This window comes from Scyliorhinus canicula, chromosome 1, assembly GCF_902713615.1.
Source record: "Scyliorhinus canicula chromosome 1, sScyCan1.1, whole genome shotgun sequence".
Lineage (NCBI taxonomy): Eukaryota > Metazoa > Chordata > Chondrichthyes > Carcharhiniformes > Scyliorhinidae > Scyliorhinus > Scyliorhinus canicula.
The window spans coordinates 266,448,920-266,465,358 of record NC_052146.1 but is presented as its reverse complement, the minus strand read 5'-3'; the positions used below and the strand labels follow the sequence as shown (position 1 = coordinate 266,465,358).

Sequence of the window (16,439 nt, the reverse complement as noted above, 5' to 3'; positions counted from 1 at the left end):
AGGGATAAAGAACTGTAGCCACGAGGATAGACAAGAGGTTTGGACTGGTTTCTTTGAAGAACAGAAGGCTGAGAGGAGACTTGTTAGACGTATTCAAGATCCTGTGGGCTATGGACAGGGTAAATAGTGAGAAACGGTTCCCACTCAAGAACTAGACTGCACAGATTCAAAATAATTGGCAAAAGGAGTAAAAGTGGTGTGAGGAAAGATTCTTTCACCCAGAGGGTGGCTGGACTTTGATGTGTTTGGCCCCTTGTACTTTATGAAGTAACACACCAAGCACTTCGATATGTACAAACCAGGATCCTTTTATTGTGTCTCATGTGGTAAGATGGCAATCTGATACAGAGCACATTAGCATGGAGTCTTGCTACTCCTCTGGAATTTACACCTCGCATTGACCAATTGCATGTACATCTTATTACCTTCTTCTGAAGATGGCCGGATGTGTCTCCCTTCATATCGGGGTACCAGGTCACCTGACCGTGGTCTGGAGACCGCATGGTGTGTCTGTACCGCCACCTGCTGGGTGGAGGTCGCACACCATCCAACTGTGATATAGCCCATTGGCACCAAAGAGTCTTGAAGGAACTTCTTGAGAGGGTGGTGGAGACAGGTTCAATCGAGATATTCAAAGAGAATTGGATTGCTATCTGAAAAGAAACAATATGCAAGATTACAGGGAAAAGGCAGGGGAGTGGGACTACTTAGAATGCTCTTTCAGACAGCCTGTTCCAGATAGGTTGAATGGCTTTGTTCTGCATAGTACAGATTCTGTGATATGCGCATTGCCATATTTGCAAATGCAAAAATAAACTGGGTACAATATAGAAAAGTTGCAATACATGAATAAAAATAGTGGCCGCAATTCAGCTGACTTGAGTTAAAGTCTACTGAATGGCACGTTGAGCTGTGTGTTCCTTGGCACCGCACCGAAAAACATCTTGCTATTCAACAACACTTTGCCATTTTTGTTGGCCTCGGGGAGATTCTCTCCACTGAGGCCGCACTTTGAGGGCAGCTCGGCAGCAGGAAAGGCTCCTCGTAGATCGGAGTGCCATTTTACCCCATCCCTCCATCAGGCCCCTGCCCCCTTACCCCCTACAACCTTGGAGAGGCCCTTTGCAATCTCCCCTCTACATGCCAAGACCCCCCCCCCCCCCCCGCCCAATCCATGCCAGTGGCAACCTGGCACCTGACACCCTGGCGCTGCTCAGCCTGGCATCTTGGCAGTGGCACCCAGGCACCATGGAAGTGCCAGGGCAGCACTGCCAAGGGGCCTGTGTGATACTGCCAGGGTGTCAGGCTGAGCAGTACTGAAGTATCCAGGTGCCAGGAGCGGGCCAGGGTGCCATCCTGCCCTGTCCCTGACAACCGATAACCAAAGCCCTCTCCCACCCGGCTAACTCACTCTTTCAACTTCTTCCATCGGGCAAGAGATACAGAAGTCTGAGAACACGCACAAACAGACTCAAAAACAGCTTTTTCCCCGCTGTTACCAGACTCCTAAACGACCCTCTTATGGACTGACCTCATTAACTCTACACCCTGTATGCTTCATCCGATGCCGGTGTTTATGTAGTTACATTGTATAACTTGTGTTGCCCTATTATGTATTTTCTTTTATTCCCTTTTCTTTCCGTGTAGTTAATGATCTGTTGAGCTGCTTGCAGAAAAATACTTTTCACTGTACCTCGGTACACGTGACAGTAAACAAATCCAAATCCAAGTTGGGCGTGGCGAAGCCACTGAATCACGTCCAGCATATCTTAAAATAAACTGGCCTCAAATTTAAATCCCACCCCCAACCCACTGTGACATGAAGTGAAGGATTGGGGGACAGGTTGAAGTCATAAAACTTAAAGTCCTGCCTCCAACTTGGCATAATGTTCATGGCGACCTTTGAGGCGCTGGATGTGCTTTTGCTAAAAGCAGACAGGTGCCTATGGCAAAAGCCATCATCAGTATAGTAATGGCATTAACCTGACTGCAGGGGAAATTCCATATTATTTAAAGCCAAGTCAACTGGCTAGATGCTTTCTTTTATTTAAGCTCCTTGAGGTCCAGAAGGAAACAGAATGCTCCCCTCAGCTTATGGCCACAAGGAATCCTAGGGCCTTCCTAATCTATCCCCCAATGCCCGCGACCCCTGGTAGCAAGGGAAATCTCCACCCACTGACTACCAGCTCCATTCCTACCATTTGCAGGCTCCTGTGACCAAACCTGCGGGATAGGCAGTGAATCTGACCGGGTATAGGCAAGGATCTGGGAGGTTTTACTTAACTAAAGCCCAGCCTGGGGCTGGTTTAGTACACTGGGCTAAATCGCTGGCTTTTAAAGCAGACCAAGGCAGGCCAGCAGTACAGTTCAATTCCCGTACCAGCCTCCCCAAACAGGTGCCGGAATGTGGTGACTAGGGGCTTTTCACAGTAACTTCATTGAAGCCTACTTGTGACAATAAGCGGTTTTCATTTCAGCTGGGTTGGAGGGATCGAAGGCTTTCCTGAGGAGGTAGGAGCAGCATTCAATGAGTGGTGAAGAAGGCATTCAGCTTTGGGGGGACTGGTGGGGCCACCAGCTTCCATCCCCTTTCACCCCCAAATTTTCTGACACCTCAAAAACAAACACAATAGTAATTTTAAACCAGCTCCCAATTAGTGATTCAAATATGCTGATGAACGGTCCCACCTTGGGCGCCCGATAACCACACCATCAATAAAAGCATGTTGGAATGTGCTCCCCATGTTTAACTCTTTGATGCCCCCATCCCAACTCTCTCCAACCTGTCATCGGGGTGGCGGGGGATGGTGTGGGGTCAACATCAAGGCCTAAGTATCTGGAACTGCACTAAGTGGCCGAACATCCTTTAAGTTCTAGGCATGTGCCAACCACCTTAACATTTAAAAAAGGTACTGACCAGCATAATGCACCTTCAGATCTGTGGGAAACATGCGATCTGTGGGAGCCTCACACTTGAAGTTTATGACATTATCAGAATGTTTTTGACGATGTTTCTCACTCCGCCATAAATGTTCTCCTCCTCCTGGAGGTACGGACTGAACTCAACTGGCCAGGATCTAGCCCTTACATGAATGTTCATTTTTTTTTTGTGGACCAGGAGAGTTGGCTAATTATTTGACAGTTGGGGCACGTAACAGCTGCATGATGGCCAAACCTGCTCAAGCCCTCAAGCAATGACCACACAAACGGACTTTCCAGCAGGTTTCACTGGATAGCGAAGAGGAATGAACATTGTGGTTGCCCCTTAACTCAGTGCACGTGATGTCAATTATGGTGGTCCGTCCAATGTGCCACCAAAGATCAGTTAGACTAGCAAAGGCAAAGGATTGAAGGTGAAAGATTCTAGATGAATTTGACTCAGTACTTTATCTGATGGTGCATTTATCCAGACAGCCATGGTGAGAATCCTCTTCAACGATGTTACGAAGGGGAAGCAGTGGTGGTGGCATAGTGGTATTGTCACTGGACTAGTAATCCAGACACCCAGGGCAATGCTCTGGGGGCCTAGGTTTGAATCCCATCATGGCGGATGGTGAAATTTGAATTCAATAAAAAAATCTGGAATTAAAAGTCTGATGACCATGAAACCATTGTCACTGTTGTAAAAAAGCCATCTGGTTTGCTAATGTACCTGGTCTGGCCGACATGTGACTCCAGATCCATAGCAATGTGGTTGACTCTTTAAAAAAATGCCATTCAGATGAAGGGCAATTAGGGACAAGCAAAAAATGCTGATAACTCAGTTCCAGCCATCATTTACTCAGGATTTGAAATGGTACTGCTTCGTTGCACGCGAGCCCTGACTTATTGGGAAGGGTCCTGTTCAAGACTTACATTGGGAATATTTCACTTGAGAAGGTCTTTCATTTTTAATTGAACAGTATTTCCTGAGAGCTGCTAGAATACAAAACCAGGGATGTACTTCTGAGGCTCTGGTCAGACCCCATTTGGAGTATTGTGAGCAGCTTTGGGCCCCGTATCTAAGGCAGGATGTGCTGGCCTTGGAAAGGGTCCAGAGGAGGTTCACAAGAATGATCCCTGGAGTGAAAAACTTGTCGTATGAGGAATGGTTGAGGACTGCAGGTCTGTACTCATTGGAGTTTAGAAGTTTGAGGGGGGATCTTATTGAAACTTACAGGATACTGCGAGGCCTGGATAGAGTGGACGTAGGGAGGATGTTTCCACTTGTAGGAAAAACTAGAACTAGAGGACATCATCTCAGACTAAAGGGACGATCCTTTTAAACAGAGATGAGGAGGAATTTCTTCAGCCAGAGGGTGGTGAATCTGTGGAACGCTTTGTCGCAGAAGGCTGTGGAGGCCAAATCATTGAATGTCTTTAAGACAGAGACAGATAGGTTCTTGATTAATAAGGTGATCAAGGGTTTTGGGGAGAAGGCATGAGAATGGGGATGAGAAAATATCAGCCATGATTGAATGGCGGAGCAGACTCAATGGGCCGAGTGGCCTAATTCTGCTCCTATGTCTTACAGTCTTATGGAGATTCCGTTTTTTGGTATCATCACTGTAATGAGAATTGACCACAGTCCTAGCCGGAAATTCCAGCTTTAAATGGTCCTGTATTAATTACTGACTGACATTGACTCAAAGTATCAAAAATGCAACTTTCTGTGTCTTTTCTGTAGCTTGGAACTGGAACCTGATATTATTTGCAGCTCAAAGATTGCCCAACAGGAGTGGTTTCATGTTTCATCACACATTATTCTTAAACGTTACCACAATTAAAGATCTGTCAAAAGCACCAGTGACTTTTTGCAGAAATCTTGTGGTTTTCAAATTGTCTTTGTAATCTCAAAAATACACACACCCTCATTGGCAATTCACCATGTTGACAGTTCCACATACAGAGCATTGTGCTATGTATGAGGCAAGCTGTATTCAATGCAAACTACTTTTGATATGAACCCTATGGCTAACACTGTATTCAGATGGTTCCAAACTACATGCCGTAAGAAAGAAATAACATACATCTTATAGCAACTTTTACATCCTTTGGGCAGCATGGTGGCACAGTGGTTAGCACTGCTGCCTCACAGCGCCGGGCACCCGGGTTTGATTCTGCCCTCTGGTGACTGTGTGGAGTTTGTATGTTCTCCCCATGTCTGCGTGGGTTTCCTCCGGGTGCTCCGGTTTCCTCCCACAGTCCAAAGATGTGCAGGTTAGGTGGATTGGCCATGCTAAATTTGCCCTATGTGGGGTTACAGGGATAGTGTGGGGTTTGGGCCTTTCAGAGGCCCGGTGAAGACTCGATGGGCCGAATCTGCACTGTAGGGATTCTATTCTATCCTCAAGCTTTTCCAGAACATTTTACAGGCAATCACATTTGAAACGTAACTACTTGGTTTTTTTGGAGAAACAGAAATTCTAATTTGCACATTGCAAAACAGCAGTGATATAAATGACAGGTTAATCAGTTTTTAATGGTATTACCTGAGGGACGAAAAGTGAAAAGGAAAAATGGGAGAACATCCTGGGTGGGATTCTCCAATCCTGAGACTAAGGGCTGGATTTTCCGATTGTCGACGCTGAAATTGCGTTCGCCGATTGGCCGGAGAATACGCTCTTACTTTGAAATCGAGGATGGCGCCGTTTTTCGAGGGTCCCCTCCTTCAAAAACGGCGTAATCGCTGAGTACACCGCACACCATTGGGACAGCCTGAGGACGTCACCTGAGGCCCTCACCAATGCTCCGCCCCCAATGGGCCGACTTCCCGACGGCGTCGGTCATGTGTGCTCATAGTTTTTGGTGACCAAGCGTGGCGGCTGCGGACTGTATCCAGTGCCGCCGCAGTCGGGGAGGGGAGCTGTTCCGCTGGCCAGGGGGTTTCGCCGGGGACTGGGGGGACCGGTGGGAGGTGGTCCGGGAATGGCGAGGAGGGTTACGGGGGGGCACTATCTGGCAGTCCGGGTCCGCATGTGGCCGGCGCCATATCGCACGTCGCAGCAGCCGCTGGTCGCCGCCATGCACATGTGTGGCCATGGACCCGGCCATGCTTCATACGTATCTGCAGGTAAGGTTTACATGGCGCGGCTGCTAGTCACAGCAGGGCATGGCTGCGAACGTCAGTGGCATTGTGTAGGCACTGGCCGACATGGCGTGTACACAGAGGGAGGTGGCTCAGTCCCAGAGGCAGTCACTGGCTGATGTGACTCAAATACAGAAGGTGGTGGCACAGTCAATGGGTGATGTGGTGCAGTGCCAGATGGAGATGGTCCACTCCCTGTGCTCCTTGACCTCGAACGTACAGACCCAGAGTGGACTGCGGTCTGTGGGCCGTATCACAGTTAAATTGTGTTGGACCTCTGATGTGTTGGGTATGCTGGGTCTACGTGGACTGCGTTTGATGCAGTGTAGAGAGAGACAGGCTTCCAACACTTGAAGAAATGCAACACGATTTTATTGAACAACTAACTATAATACATGCTTAACTGTGGGTTGACACTATGCTAACTTGACTGGAGACCTGAGGCTAACCTGACCAGACTATCTGACTACCACATGGTGTTTGTACTAGTTGCTGCTCACAAGCTCTGACTGTCTCAGAGACTGGATCCCAAGAGAGCGGGAAAACTGGTGCCCTCTGGCTTTATAGTGGTTGTGTCCTGTCTGGTGATTGGCTGCTGTGTTCTGTGTGCTCACTGGTCATCCCATGTGTCAATCACTGCCTGTCTGCACTCCATCATATACCTAGATGTATATTATGACAACCTCCAACCAGCAGGTGGCCATACAGACACACCATGTGGTCTCAAGGCTGCTCTGGCCATCTCCAGCAGGACATGAGCCAGAGGGTGATAAGACGTACATGTGATAGGTGAGTAGAAGTTGTAGGTTCCGGAGGAGTAGCAAAACTCCATGATAACGTGCTCTGTATCAGATAGCCATCCCACTGCGTGAGACACAATAAAAGGATCTTGGTTGGACAGATCAAAGTGTTTGGTGAGTTCATCTTAAAGTACAAAGGACCAAACACAGCACGGGCCTCCAAGACTGGGGGTGGCAGGAGAGCCTCAGGGGTTAGCTCCGCTCGCACCCCTGTCCCATGGTGTAGCCCGGGGGCCATCAGGCACCCCGAGGGAAGAGATGGTGAAGGGACCAGTGCCAGTGACTCCTGCAGGGGAGGTGGCGGAACACTGCGGCACCTCAAACGGCCCCTCCCCCACCCCACTTCTGTCCTTGGTGCATCTGGTGGGTAGCGGGAGAAACAGGGAGACACCACACCACTTGGGACATCCGAGCAGCAGTCAGGCCCCTCCAGGCCCGGTCGCCCCAGAAAAATGCCCGCCAATGGGGAATCCAGCAGGCCGTCTCCACTCCTGCTGAACCGTCTGGGGACCCACCGAGACGTAGCGTTAGGGACTGTAAGGCGGAAAGTTAGGAACTAGTTAAGTTGGATGGGTGCAGGGCACAGTTTAGTTAAAGGGGCCAGGTCACAAATCTGTATATACGTTGTCATATTGAACACCTGTTATCACCTGTTTTGGTGCTCTGTCAGATGGGTGTGAGGGGTGGGCTGGCCAGAGACGGGGTGCGAGGGAGGTGGGGGAGAGAGTGGGCAGACGTTGTGGGATGCCCGGGCTCCCCACCCTCCCTTCCACCCCCCGACCATTTCCACCACCATCCCTCCAGGGATCCGATGGCACCGTGTGATATAATGGTCAGCTCGCATGCAGAGATCACCCAGGCACGGCGGAAAGTGTTACCGTGGGCAGGAGTCAGACCTCATCATACGATGCAGAGCACTATCGCTCATTGCAGAGCGGGTTGTCATCATCCTCCATCCCACGGACCAGACCTGCTGTTACTGCCAACCCAAGACCGCCTCCCCCCCCCCCCCCCCTCCCCCACCCCCCCCCCCCCCAAACAGTAGTGCAGCAGGTTTTTATCACAGAGGGGGTTGCAGGCCGGAAGGTGGGCAGCCGAGGATATTGGGGTGAGATGTGGTGTCCGTGCCCCTGGCCTGTTCTCCCCTCCCCACCGGTTAGTGAACCTGGAGGTAATCAGAGGATCCCATGCATGTTGGCTCTGGCGCACATGTCATGCGGCCTCCCTTGTCAACTGTGCCCCATGTCCTGCCCATCCTCACCCTCCCCAACATCCTCCTCATCGGACGAGGCCTTGTGTTCCTACTTTTCCTCCAGCACATCACCCCTCTGCAGTGCGATGTTGTGGAGGACGTAGCAGGCCGCCACAATAAGGGCGACCCTCTCAGCGTCATACTGGAGGGCCCTCCAGAGCGATCCAGCACCTGAACCACATCTTCAAGAGACCGAAGCACCGCTCGATCGCGCTCCTGGTCGCTGTATAGGTTTCATTGTCGTGGGTCTCCAGCCTCCGGATAGGTGTCATCAGCCACAATCGCAGTGGATAACTCCTGTCACCCAGGAGCCAACTCCCCAGCCGAGGGGGGGGGGGGGGGGGGGGGGGGGGGGGTGTCTCAAACATGTCAGGAATCATCAAGAGTGGCAGGATGAAGGCAGTGTGCACACAGCCCGGATATCAGGCGCAGATGTGTATGATGCGCAGCTCATGGTCACATATCAGCTACATTTTCATTGAGTGCAACCCCTTTTGGTTTCTGTAGAGCAGCCTATCCTCTGCAGGTGCTCATAGGGGGACATGCATCCCGTCGATCACCCTCTGGACCCAGGGCATCCAGTCGATAGCGGCAAACCCCACTGCCTGGGCATCCTGGTGGGCTCGGTCCACATTGAACCCACTGCCTGGGCACCCTGGTGGGTTCGGTCCACATTGAACCCACTGCCTGGGCATCCTGGTAGGCTCGGTCCACATTGAACCCACTGCCTGGGCACCCTGGTGGGCTCGGTCTACATTGAACCCACTGCCTGGGCATCCTGGTGGGCTTGGTCTACATTGAACCCACTGCCTGGGCACCCTGGTGGGCTCGGTCTACATTGAAACCACTGCCTGGGCATCCTGGTGGGCTTGGTCCACATTGAACCCACTGCCTGGGCATCCTGGTGGGCTCGGTCCACATTGAACCCACTGCCTGGGCACCCTGGTGGGCTCGGTCTACATTGAACCCACTGCCTGGGCATCCTGGTGGGCTCGGTCTACATTGAACCCACTGCCTGGGCACCCTGGTGGGCTCGGTCTACATTGAAACCACTGCCTGGGCATCCTGGTGGGCTCGGTCTACATTGAACCCACTGCCTGGGCACCCTGGTGGGCTCGGTCTACATTGAAACCACTGCCTGGGCATCCTGGTGGGCTTGGTCTACATTGAACCCACTGCCTGGGCACCCTGGTGGGCTCGGTCTACATTGAAACCACTGCCTGGGCATCCTGGTGGGCTTGGTCCACATTGAACCCACTGCCTGGGCATCCTGGTGGGCTCGGTCCACATTGAACCCACTGCCTGGGCACCCCGGTGGGCTCGGTCTACATTGAACCCACTGCCTGGGCATCCTGGTGGGCTCGGTCTACATTGAACCCACTGCCTGGGCACCCTGGTGGGCTCGGTCTACATTGAAACCACTGCCTGGGCATCCTGGTGGGCTCGGTCCACATTGAACCCACTGCCTGGGCACCCTGGTGGGCTCGGTCTACATTGAAACCACTGCCTGGGCATCCTGGTGGGCTTGGTCTACATTGAACCCACTGCCTGGGCACCCTGGTGGGCTCGGTCTACATTGAAACCACTGCCTGGGCATCCTGGTAGGCTCGGTCCACATTGAAGTGGATGTATTCAGCCGCCTGGACTTATAATAATTTAATAATAATCTTTATTGTCATATGTAGGTTTACATTAACACTGCAATGAAGTTACTGTGAAGATCCCCTCGTCGCCACATTCCGGCGTCTGTTCGGGTACACAGAGGGAGAATTCAGAATATCCAATTTACCTAACGGGACTTGTAGGTGGAAATCGGAACACCCGTAGGAAACCCACGCAGACACGGGGAGAACGTGCAGATTCTGCACAGACAGTGACCCAAGTCAGGAATCGAACCTGCGACCCTTACGCTTCGAAGTAACAGGGCTACCAAACTGTGCTACCGGACCACTGTGCTACCGTGCAGGACCTCCGTGATGAAACAGATACACCTGTGCACGGACATGTGCACTGAGGTCTGTGAGATTCCAGACAGGTACCCACTCAGTGCCTGGAAGGACCCCATGGCAAAACGTTCAGGGCAACTTTCATCTTGATGGCCACCAGGAGGGGGAGTCCTCCCCCATACCCCGTGGTACCAGGTGTGCCATGATCTGGCGGATATGTCACACTATCTCCCTGCTCAGCCGGAGTCTTCAACAGTATTCCCTGTTCGGTAGGCCTCAAATGACAGGTGCTGCTGGTTCACACGAGGCCTCATGAGACAACTCCTTGCTACCTCCTCCTCCTTGTTGTGTTCTGTTGTCTTGTCCTTGCATTGATTCATACAAAACTTGATGACTTACTTAAAATGATGATTTATTAGTTAACACGTGGAAGGATAACATACAGAAAGCTAAACAGACTCGGTTGTTCTGGAACTACCTGATGTGCGACTGTCCTTGTGTATGCCTTACTGAGGGCAGCACGGTGGCCTAGTGGTTAGCACAACCGCCTCACGGCGCTGAGGTCCCAGGTTCGATCCCGGCTCTGGGTCACTGTCCGTGTTGAGTTTGCACATTCTCCCCGTGTCTGCGTGGGTTTCGCCCCCACAACCCAAAAATGTGCAGAGTAGGTGGATTGGCCATGCTAAATTGCCCCTTAATAGAAAAAATAATTGGGTAATCTAAATTTATTTAAAAAAAAAAAAAAAAAAAAAGTGTATGCCTTACTATGAGCCAGATGTCAAATGCCACCTGCTGGTGGGAGGTCGTATTGCTGAGTGTATACGATATTATTCACAGGCATGTCACCACATCGTCCTTCCTTTGGAGATGTTGATCTTTATATACACAGATGATTAATATCTTCACTTTACACATGTGATTTATGAAGAAACAGATTTAACTAATGCGTCCATAGACAGGATATGCCTGGTGAGTGTGTGTCCCTTATGTACAGCTCATTATGCCATCCTCACGGGATCACCCCGCTGATCGTCGGGGCTCTTGTCAACTTTTTTGATGGCTGGATTCCATGCCTGGTATTCTTGTAGGCCATCCTGGTCTCTTCAGCTTCTTCTGTTTCTTTGCCCGATGCTGTTGGCTGCGGCGTTGCTGTGTGCTCTCGCGATGCTGTGTCCTCTCGCGATGCTGTGTGCTCTCGCGATGCTGTGTGCTCTCGCGATGCTGTGTGCTCTCGCGATACTGTGTGCTCTCGCGATGCTGTGTCCTCTCGCGATGCTGTGTCCTCTCGCGATGCTGTGTCCTCTCGCGATGCTGTGTCCTCTCGCGATGCTGTGTCCTCTCACGATGCTGTGTGCTCTCGCGATGCTGTGCCCTCTCGCGATGCTGTATCCTCTTGCGATGCTGTGTGCTCTCGCGATGCTGTGTGCTCTCGCGATGCTGTATCCTCTCGCGATGCTGTGTGCTCTCGCGATGCTGTGTGCTCTCGCGATGCTGTGTCCTCTCGCGTTGCTGTGTGCTCTCGCGATGCTGTGTCCTCTCGCGTTGCTGTGTGCTCTCGCGATGCTGTGTCCTCTCGCGTTGCTGTGTGCTCTCGCAATGCCGTGTGCTCTCGCGTTGCTGTGTGCTCTCGCGATGCTGTGTCCTCTCGCGATGCTGTGTGCTCTCGCGATGCTGTGTCCACTCGCGATGCTATGTCTTCTTGCGATGCCGTGTGCTCTCGCGATGCCGTGTCCACTCGCGATGCTGTGTCCTCTCGCAATGCTGTTTGCTCTCGCGATGCTGTTTGCTCTCGCGATGCCGTGTGCTCTCACGATGCTGTGGGCTCTCGCGATGCCGTGTGCTCTCACGATGCTGTGGGCTCTCGCGATGCCGTGTGCTCTCACGATGCTGTGTGCTCTCACGATGCTGTGTCCTCTCACGATGCTGTATCCTCTCGCGATGCTGTTTGCTCTCGCGATGCCGTGTGCTCTCACGATGCTGTTTGCTCTCGCGATGCCGTGTGCTCTCACGATGCTGTGGGCTCTCGCGATGCCGTGTGCTCTCACGATGCTATGGGCTCTCGCGATGCCGTGTGCTCTCGCGATGCTGTTTGCTCTCGTTGTATCAAGAGTACTCACACTACTCGAGGTCTGGCACAGGCTGGGCGTCCCTTGTGACCACCTCGTCATTCCCGCCAAACCACCGACGTAGCGCTGCACCAGCTCCCACATTGAGTTTGCCATCTGTTCCGCGAAACAGTTTTACCAGCGTTTCATAATCGTCCAGCTCCGGCTCATCATCCAGACCTTTGCTTACTTCACTATCTGCATAGTCTTCAAAGGATTTATCAATGTACTCATCTTCGCAGTCTGTGCCAGCAGCAAAGACTTCTCCTGTACAATATGACATTGCATTGTGAATCAGGTGTTCACACAGGATTCGACCAATTTCAAAGTCAGCAGCATGTCTTGCTGCAGAACTTTTATTTAACATTCCATGCTGCGGAGCTTCTGGAGGACTGAAGAAATTGAAGAATGAGACATTTGGCACAGTATCTGCGACCATTTTGCGAGTGCACGGACCATGATGCCTCGGCTTAATTTTAATGGTCTTCAATGTGACATTTTATCCTGACTTCCAGTCGATCTGGTGTATTCCGTGATTTCTGGTTCATCACAGAATGAGAATTGCCGCTCGTCAGGCCACGATTCCAGCCGATACGCTTTCGTAATCACCTTGTTTGTAAAATACTCAGTTGGCTCAAATGTATACTCCAGAGTGAAGCTCATTGGCTGTGTATGCTCTGAACATTTGACGTTCACATCCTGTAGATGCTTTAATATGGGCTCATCATGCTCCTGTGGCATACCACTGAGTATATACACCGTCTTGAAGACTGTAAAGCAGAAGCCTGGAATTCACTTTGGCTCTTCCAGTGCCTCATTGGATTTCCCGTCTTTCACCTGAACATTCGCTTGCTTCTCATCGGGTAAGTGTACCAGCATATCTCGTTGTGAATCACAGTAACCGTCTGGCCACTCAGAGTCTCGAGCATGCAGCCGCTCACAACTATACAGGATTTCTTCACTTGTTTCGGTTGGATCGCTCTGGATCTTTTCTGAAATTCAATCAATAAAGAACTGCTCTTCTAGAGGCATTTCCTCCACTGCATTAACTGCTCTAATTTGCTCCATTGAAGAATGCGAAATACATTGTTTCGTGAAATAATTTGCTCGTCTGAACTTGAATAATATTTTTCCATAAGCTGGTCGTTGCCATGGGCCATGTTGGTTGCCACATTCCTGGCACAAGATGGAGGCTCCTGTCGTCTGCTTAAAATGGCCACCCGCACTGAGACAACGTTTCTTATGTTGGCACCAAAATGTTTTGAGATGAGTGTACTGACTTCCTGTGCAGCCAACTCACTCGCATGACAAATCTTAATTGCTTTATCCAATATCAAATCTTCTCCCCACAACAATCTCTCGGAGCTTGTCATTTGATGTGCCAAATACTATTTGGTTGCGGATCATTGAAGATTTCAGATTACTGAAATTGCAGGACTGGGCCTTCAGTCTCAAGTCAGTGACAAAACTGTGGAAAGATTTGTCAGGTTTCTGGATACACGTACGAAAAATGTATCTTTCAAATGTCTCATTCTTTTTGGGAGAGCAATGCCGATCAAAGTACTCTATATCTCTTGCTTTCCTCTTCGCTATCGAAAGCAAATGTGTTGCAGACCTTGACAGCTCATGGACCTGCCACCATGAGCAGCAACGCAATGCACCTCACTTCAGGCTGTGTCTGCAGGCCAAGTGCTGAAACATACAGCTTAAACTACTGTTTGAAAATGCACCAGTTTTCATCTATCTGATACTTGAAGCTGGTGGGGTGCCTCTAAACTCTCCATCTCGAGCTTCACCGTCTTTTATTGCGTTGAGTTGCCACAGGCCCGAGTTTACCAGGTCAGTTGAAGAACCTTATTTTTTTCTGTTTCGTTCTTCAGCCAGCTTTCCTTGGTCTTTTCTGCTGTTTCCTTAAATGTTAAACACGCCTGGTGCCATGTTGTGTTCTGTTGTCTTGCCCTTGCAATGATTCATACAGAACTGCTGATGACTTACTTAGAATGATGATTTATTAGTTAACACATAGAAGGATAACATACAGAATGCTATGCAGACTAGGTTGCTCTGGAACTACCCAATGTGCAACTGTACCTGTGTAAGCCTTACTATCAACTGACAAAAGCCAGATATCATGTCACATGACTGATGTCTGATGCCACCTGCTGATGGGAGGTTGCATTGCTGAGTGTATGCAATATTATTCACAGGCATATCACCACACTCAACGGCCTGTTGGGCGGCCGGGTCTCCATGCTGGGTGGCTGCATCCTGTTCATCTGCAGCACGCTCCACTGCTGCACGTTCCGCTGCTGCATACTCTGCAGCTTCCTCCTCCTTGAGCAGCTCCAGCTCATACAGCTGCAGTTCTCTCGCGATATTGAATTCCAATATCCATTGTCTGCAGGGGGTGAAAGGCTGACATGTTGGCATGGCGTGTACCCCCGTGCCCAACCAGGTCCTCTGTCGACTCTGCCTTCGCATGTCCCACCCCATCTCAGCACCCCTAACCCCGTTATTGCCTGGCACCATGGGGGCCTCTAGCCCTGGCGCCCATCCCTGCTGCCAGGGGTATCCACGGTCCGCGCCCGGTGCCTCCGTCGGGGCTACAGTGGGAGTTGCCCTTGAGTGGCCGTCTGATGTCTGCCGGTGGTTGGCGGCCATGTGCTAAGGGGTATGATGGAGGGTTGGTTGCGAGGGTGCAGGGGTGTCACTCTGCAGAACCAGGGGCCAAGGTGCGTGGTCAGTGGGGGGTGCAGCAATATGGCTGCCTTGCAAACCGCGGCAATGGCGGTCAGTGATGGACACCGCCCCAGTCTTATGGGGGGTCACCCCGGCCACATGGCTTATTTACCCATCACCCCCAGGGCCCACACCCACCCCAGCAAGTGCGGCCAGTGTATGGCCGGCAGCCCACAGTCGCACCTCTCTGTACCCTGCCTCTTCCCTCTATCTCATTAGCCATGATGGCAGTGTCACAATTTTTAACAACAGTCGGGAACTTGGTCCATCGGAGGAGGAGAATCGCGGAGGCCCCGGAGAATACGGAGTCGGGCCCGCTAATGACATGCAAACAGTGTTTACTATACTTGCATTCTGGAACGCATTGACGCCACTGTCAAGATGACAGAGAATCGGGACTTAGTGTCAAACTGGCGCCTGCTGCGATTTTGGCGTCGGAAACGATTCTCCGCCCAATCGCGTTTTGGGATTTCAACAACAGCCAGCAGAGAATCCTGCCCCCTTACTTCACTTTGTATAGTTCTGTAGGATCTTTTACATCTCCTCAGCTGGCAGATGGGGCTTCAGTTAACATGTTATCAAAAAATGACCATCTATGATAAAACAGCAATATTCTTAAACATTGCTTTGAAGTCAGGTTAGATATTGCGTAAATGCCTTTTGAGTGGAATTTGAACTTACAGCTTTTCAGACGACCCAGAGGCCAGATGGTTATTATTGAACGAGCTGACAGTATGCAGAGTACATTGATCTGGCCGAAAGCTGTGTCCAACTTTGTCCCCTTTACACCCTACACTGCTGCAAGCCCTGGAAAATACAGGAAAATGTCCGGGAGCATTAATAAAGCTCATTCACTATCACACAAAACCAATTTGAAGATGGAGGTGAGCCAGCTGTTTTTACAAATTCGCTGTTTATGGATAGTGCATATAAGAACATAACTAAACATCACTCCAGCCATGAAGATATTCCCTTTGGAAAATAAAAATTGGAATCAGTTTTGGAAGAACAGGAGTGGAACATTCAAACAGTTATGATCATAGCGGTACTGATAAAATCAAGAAAGACCATCTGCCAGAATGAAAGGGAGACAGCACATTTATCACACAACAGGCTCTTGCTTCTAGATGGTTCCAAGAGCGTGAGACAGAGTTATTCCAAAACATTCAGACAAAGTTCAAAAATGGGACTGACCATCAACCAAGCTTCTTTCTAGAATAGAACAAGAACAGCGGCAAAGAATGGTGCTTATCTTTGCTATGGATAACCTTTAGTGGCATGCCTGCTGTAATGTTCTCTCCCCACAGCACGTCTCTGGAGTCCAGTGGGTTGCAGCTTTCCCGTCCTTGGAGGGTAGATGGGCTCGATTGGAATAATTCAGTTTACTTCATGAGTTCTCCTCACAAAGGAGTAAGTTATGACTATTCAACTCTATGGGTGGAATTTTTCTTTTTTAGAGTAAGTGCGTTGGTGGGCAGGTTCGGTGGTAACTACCCTATTGCTCGGAATGGCGGTAACTCACCCCAGATT

At 50.5% G+C, this 16,439-nt stretch overlaps 1 long non-coding RNA gene across 1 annotated transcript in view; it reads right to left on the bottom strand.

Moving 5' to 3' along the window:
- Positions 1-408: 408 nt before the first annotated feature.
- The window catches only part of LOC119974168, a 34,817-nt gene continuing 18,786 nt past the window's right edge, over positions 409-16,439 (bottom strand). Inside the window, exons 2-3 of the long non-coding RNA XR_005462469.1 lie at positions 15,591-15,716; positions 409-653 (exon numbers count right to left, since the gene is read on the bottom strand). This is a non-coding gene — a long non-coding RNA (uncharacterized LOC119974168). The remainder of the gene's footprint in view (positions 654-15,590; positions 15,717-16,439) is intronic.